Source organism: Triticum urartu, chromosome 5A (genome assembly GCF_056163025.1).
Source record: "Triticum urartu cultivar PI428250 chromosome 5A, HENAU_Tu73, whole genome shotgun sequence".
In the NCBI taxonomy this organism is placed as follows: domain Eukaryota; kingdom Viridiplantae; phylum Streptophyta; class Magnoliopsida; order Poales; family Poaceae; genus Triticum; species Triticum urartu.
Genome location: NC_141877.1, coordinates 68618441 through 68625131, shown reverse-complemented (window position 1 = coordinate 68625131; position 6691 = coordinate 68618441). Strand labels below are relative to the sequence as shown.

General features: G+C 47.6%; 1 pseudogene; it reads left to right on the top strand.

Annotated features, from left to right (window-relative positions):
- The first annotated feature begins 269 nt into the window (after positions 1-269).
- LOC147968082 (secreted RxLR effector protein 161 pseudogene) lies at positions 270-1028 on the top strand (annotated as a pseudogene).
- The last annotated feature ends 5663 nt before the right edge of the window (positions 1029-6691 follow it).

Genomic DNA, 6691 nt, shown 5'->3' with positions numbered 1-6691 from the left:
GGTTCCAGATTGGGGTAATAGATTCCACTCTCTTTACGAAGAGGGTAAAAGGAGAGTTGTTTGTCTGCCAAATATATGTTGATGATATTATCTTTGGGTCAACTAACCATGCTATTCACGTTGAGTTTGAGAATCTTATGACTAAGGAATTTGCGATGAGCATGATGGGAGAGTTGAAGTTCTTTCTCGGTTTTCAAGTGAAGCAATTGAGAGGCGGAACCTTCATCAATCAATCTCGTTATATCCAAGACATGCTCAAGAGATTCAAAATGCAAGATGTCAAGCCAATGAAGACACCCATGGCCACAAATGGTCAACTTCATCTTGATCCAAATGGTAAAGAAGTGGATCAAAAGGTATATCGCTCTATGATCGGTTCCTTGCTTTACCTTTGTGCATCTAGGCCAGATATTATGTTGAGTGTGTGTATGTGTGCAAGATTTCAATCCGCTCCTAAGGAGAACCACTATTCGGTAGTGAAAACGATCCTTCGATATTTGGTTCATACCCCAAACTTGGGCCTTTGGTATCCCAAGGGATCATCATTTGAGTTAATGGGTTACTCAGATTCGGATTGGGCCGGAGACAAGGTTGATCGCAAGTCCACATCCGGCTCATGTCAATTCCTAGGGAGATCGTTGGTAAGTTGGTCTTCAAAGAAGCAAAATTGTATATCTCTCTCCATAGCCGAAGCCGAGTATATTGCTGCCGGAAGTTGTTGTGCCCAATTACTATGGATGAGGCAAACTTTGATGGATTACGGTGTCAAATGTGACAAAGTGCCTCTTTGGTGTGACAATGGAAGTGCCATCAAGATCGCCAAGAATCTGGTTCAACATAGCAAGACCAAGCATATTGAGATTCGTCATCATTTCATTAGAGATCATGTGGCCAAGGGAAACATTGAGTTACTCCATGTCAACACCGAGAATCAACTAGCAGACATCTTCACCAAGCCCCTTGACGAAGCAAGATTCCGCGAGTTAAGGCATGAGCTAAATATCGTGGATATTAGTAACTTCGGATGAAACTCTTGCTTGCACACACATACTCATGTACTATCTTGCTTAGATGTAGGCACATGTCTAGGGGGAGCTAGCTCAACTCATGAGCTATCTTATCCTAGAAGTGCATAAAACAAACACAATCTTTCACATAAGCCACTTTAGGTGGTACTTGTGCTTCAAAGATGAGTATTGGTCTTGGGCCAAGGTTCATATCTTCGCGGTGCCATACCAAGTAAACTCAAACATGGTGGCCTCGGCCACCGCCCTCGCTTGAGGGTTATGTCCGTGTTTGTTTCGTATGTGTGGTGTGGTGTTTGTTTTCTTTTTTGGTTGGTTCTCCTCGCTTCCTTTTTGGTACAAGTGCTCCACATATACCCTTTCCATAGTGATAGGACTTTCCTCGCGGCGTGTTCAGAAACGTAGACCGAGTGCCTTGTGAAGTAGGCGTAAGAGTATACACTCAGCCCTGTAATTAAAGATCCACTCATGTCAAAGTTCATGAATACCCCGTGCGCACGGGCCTGTACCGTGTACACGGGGCCCCCGTGCCCACGGGCTCTGTACCGTGCGCACGGGACCCCCGTGCGCACGGGGCTCACTTAGCCCGTGCGCACGGGGTCTGCGGTTTCTGGTCCTGAAGAGGTGGGGCGTGGGGGGGGGGGGCTCAGGTTCATTCCCACCCATTCGCCCCCTCCACTCCCTAGGAAGCCTCCAGTACCGCCGCCATCGCCTCTACTCGCCGGAGCTCCTCCAGGCTTTGTCGGAGTTCTTCCTCCATGGATCTGGATCCTGATGGGATCCTCCTTCGGTTGGTCCTCTCCTCTTGTTCCATCTCCTTGAGTTCCCTTCTTTTGTTCTAGCTTTAGGGTTTCTTTGCTCCCTAGATTCATTTGGCCTTAACTAGTTTGTAGATAGAAGTCTAGTGCTTAGATCCGTTGGTCCCTCTGTTGCACCCACTCCCGGAGCTCTTTCTGGTAGTGGCTGCCGCTGGGAGACCCCGTGTCCACGGGGTGTTTGACCCCCGTGCCCACGGGGTCTAAACCCCCGTGTGCACGGGCTATCCAGGAACTATTGCCTAGACTTTTGTCTATCTCCTTGCCATTTATCTTGCACTTGTACTCATTTGTGCCTCGTGCTTTGTGTTGTTGGGTTTTTGTGTGTGTTTCAGACTCTGCTGACAAGAGGTCTGAGCTTCGTCGCAAGCGTGCAAAAGGAGGATCAAAGGACTTCACCATTTCTCGTCGTCAGCCGTCTGAAGGCATGGGTCAGGGGTCTGGGACAGGTCAGGGCCGTGCTCGCCGTGCAGCCTCAAAGCGGCCCGTTGTTGAGGCTTCCGATGAATCTGAGGATGAATATGACTCACAAGATGATGAGATAGAAGAAGAAGATGATCGCGATGAGGAAGATGAAGAAGAGGGAGAGGAGTCTAGTCCGGAGGAAGCCACTCTGGGAAGGCATGACCTCCGGAATATGCCTCTTGTCAAGTGGACCAAGCCAGAGATCTGGGCTGAGAGACAGAACCATCCGTATGTTAAGGCCACGAGTATGGGAATGGATCCCTATTTCAAGAATGGGTTTCAGCAAAGAATCTATCATGAGCTTCTTATGACCAAGTCAAAGAAGTTTGCTCCTCACAAGCAAGTCAACACTGAGAGTTTGCGTGACAATGATCATCTGTATCCCGGTGTGTACTCCACTCTTGGACGACTGGGTCTGATTCCGTTTGTCACCTTCAACCACCCCTACAATGAAGATCTAGTGATGCAGTTCTTTGCCACTCTGTACTTCTCCAATGATTCTGCTCGCACCCTCACATGGATGTCCGGAACATATCAGTGCTCAACTCCTACAGTAAAGTTCTCCGAGATCATTCCCTACCCATTCATGGATGAAGAGACTATTTCTGATGAGTTTGGCATTGTTCGGGAAAGTGGGCAGCGCACTAAGGATGAGATTGCCTTTGTTTACAAACAAGAGAAGTCGTTTGTCACTGGGTCAATCAAAGACCTCTTGCCCCTCTATGACACCATGCGCCATATCCTGCGGTATACCCTCACTCCAAAGGCCGGGGATTCCCATAACATTCGGAGCTCCATGCTTGATGTCTTTGTGTATCTTCATCAGAAGAAGAAAGTGGATGTTCTGGATTTCATGTACTACGAGCTGCGTCAGTGTGTACAAGAGAACAAGTCTTTGATCTATGCTCCTTTCATACAGGTGTTGATTGAGACCGTCTGTCCAGCAAAGTACATTACTAGCTTCAAGACTGCTATTCCCAAGCGCAACTCCAACTGGACCCCAGCTGCTCCTGCTCCCTATGTGCCCATCAAGAAGGGGCGCAACCCTAGGCCCGAGGATCGTGCTACTTACACTCCAGGCATGTCCTCTACTACACGGATCCCTCGTGGTAAGGCCAAGTCTGTTGGCTCTGAGGCCATCTTTGCCAAGGGAGAGAAGAAGTCGTTGTTCAAGACCTTGAGCAACATGTTCAAGATTTGTTAGTCGATTCAGCGTCGTCAGATCAAGGAAATCAACAAGGAGAAGCTTGTTCGGCGTGAGCAGAAGGCAGCAAGGGCTGCTGCTGGTGAGGAGGTCGGTCCAGGTTCTGAGGACGTCGATAGTGAGGCCACTGCTCGGTCTTTCCCAATGGCCGGGTGGCGTTTTGATGATGATGATGCCTCGAGTGCTCCTCCTCTTGTCTAGTGGGTCTCGTGTCGCCGTTTGTCTCCTTTTGTTGTCTTGATGACAAAGGGGGAGAAGTGGTGTGTGGTTGTGTGTTCGTGGGTGTGTTGAGATCTCAAGCCTCGTGTTTCTCGCTGTTGGTTGGTTTTAGTTGGCTTGAGATACTCTTATTTCCTTTCCATCTGTGTGGTTGTGAGCCTCTAGCGTTATTGTGAGACTCTAGCTTTATTATTGAACCTTGCTATTCTCCTCTTATGCTTATTGGGTCTCACATTATTTGCTCACCACACTGTATCATGAGATCTAGGCACCGTTATAGGTTTATTTTGATGAATCTCATGACTTATCAATAATGATCTTGGTCGAACCTCCTATGGCTGTACTAGATGCATTCTTGTTTTCGGGCACACATATAGGGGGAGCTATCATGATCATTATTTGTTCCATGGCTTTCTATCTGTTTATCCTCTTTGCCATGCTCTAACCACGTTGTCATCAATGCACCAAAAAGGGGGAGATTGAAAGAGCTAATGGCACTTAAGCTATATTTTGGTGTGATGACAATGTGGTTAGTTGAACTAATATCGGTTGCTAAAGTTTATCTCAGGTTATTGGTTCTAAGTGCCCGCTATGGAGATGTGCGACCCCCCATTTCAAAAAGGACAAAGGCGTGGTCTTTCGACGCTTCGAAGGTTTAGTTTTGGTTTGCTTCGAGTCGTAGGAAAGACCGCACTATTAAGAGGGGTCTGTGTGGATAAATGTTGTGTGGGAATGCCTTTGCCGAGCCTTACTCTCTTACCCTTCCCACTCCAACAACCTCATATGAACATAGTGTGTGTGCTGTCGTACTCAAAAAGTTGCAACAGTAAGTTACTGGGTACCCCGTGCGCACGGGGTACTGGGTAACTCTCTGGGTACCCCGTGCGCACGGGGTCTTTTGACCCCCGTGCGCACGGAGTGGTGCGATTGTCTTTGGATACCCCGTGCGCACGGGGCTGATTTAGCCCGTGCGCACGGGGTCCAACAGGCTGAAATCCCCACCAGCCCATGAACACTATAAAAAGGCCTTTCTTCCTCCTCCAACCTTCAACCCTAATGTCTTGTTGAGCTCCACCATTGCTACACCCCATTTTGCTCAATACTCTCAATCCCTCCACCCAAACTTGTTGAAACTTTGGGGATTGGGAGAGCAAGACCTGATCTACAACTTGACCAAACCAAATCGCGTTCCCCGCAACATTTCTTCCCCATTGACTTGTTACTCTTGGAGCTTGGGCTCCTAGGCAGTTAGAGGTTCCTCCGGAAGCTTCCTTGCTTGTGGTGTGCTCCGGAGAAGTTTGTAAAGGTGTGGTGGTCGCCTTCAAGACCAACCCTGAGTGGTTCGAGGCTCATCCGTTGGGGGTGACTCGAAGGAGAATATGGTGAGCCTTTGGTAGCATTCCGCAAGCTTTGGCTCCGGCACCGCTCCAAACGGAGATTAGCTCTTCCCCAAGGAAGAGTGAACTTCGGGTTAAAATCCGCGTCCTCGTCTCACTTGTGGTTAATCCTTTCCCGCACCTTTCTTTGTTGTTGTATGCTTGTTGACTTGCTAAGTAGTTTGTTGCCTAGATTTTCTTCTTGGAGATTGCTTGTTGAAAGTGTGTTATATCGACTAGAGGGGGGTGAATAGGCGATTTTTATGAAAGTCTTCAAAACGTGGAAGTTTCAAAGACAAACGATAGAAATAAACCTATTACCATGCAGCGGAAGGTAGACTACACTAGGCAAACCATAGTCAAGTATTCAATGAAGTGAAAGCACAGTGACTAATAACAGCTAGGTAGTATGGATCAGGTAGGAAGATATTATGAAGCCAAACAGAACACGCAGTCACTCAGTGAAGAAAGAAGATAGTGCAATCATGCAATGACTTCACAAGGACCAACAGTAAGTAAAGGGAAGGGAAGGATGAAACCAGTGACTCGTTGAAGACAATGATTTGTTGGACCAGTTCCAGTTGTTGTGATAACTGTACGTCTAGTTAGGGCGGCTAGGTATTTAAACCTGAGGACACACAGTCCCGGACACCCAGTCCTGAACACGCAGCTCAGGACACCCAGTCCTCACCGTATTCCCCTTGAGCTAAGGTCACACAGACCTCGCCCAATCACTCTGGTAGGTCTTCAAGGTAGACTCCCAAACCTTCACAGACTTCGTTCACCGGCGATCCACAATGTCTCTTGGATGCTCAGAACGCGATGCCTAACCGGCTAGAGGATTCACAGTCCTCAAGTGTAATAAGTCTTCAGATCACACAGACAAGAAGACTTAAGTGATGCCTAACACTCTTTGGCTCTAGGTGGTCAGGGCATTATCCTCGCAAGGAATTCTCTCTCAAAGGCTTCAAGGTGGGTTGCTCTCAAACGACAAAAGCCGTACTCTAACTCTGAGCAGCCAACCGTTTATGGTTGTAGGGGGTGGGCTATTTATAGCCACTAGGCAACCCGACCTAATTTGTCCGAAATGACCCTGTGTCACTAAGGAACTGACACGTGTTCCAAGGGTCAGATTTCAAACACACACGGCAACTTTACTTGGACTACAAGCAAAGCTGACTTGTCTGACTCTGGACAAGATTCGCTCTCATAGTCTTCACTCGAAGACATAGGTTTTGGTTAAGCATCACTTCAGTCATTCTGACTGGTTCTCTTGGACCCCACTTAACAGTACGGTGGTTCCTATGACTCAACAAAGAAGAAACATAACTACGAAAGATCTAAGTCTTCGAGCTCCATAGGCTTCATGCGATGTCTTCTCTTGTCATAGTCTTCAATGAGAATATCTTCATAAACCACCTTTGACATCAATGTCTTCATACATTTCTAGGGGTCATCTCTGGTAGGAAAACCGAATCAATGAGGGACTTCTACCTGTGTTATCCTACAATTCTCACAAACACATTAGTCCCTCAACTAGGTTTGTCGTCAATACTCCAAAACCAACTAGGGGTGGCACTAGATGCA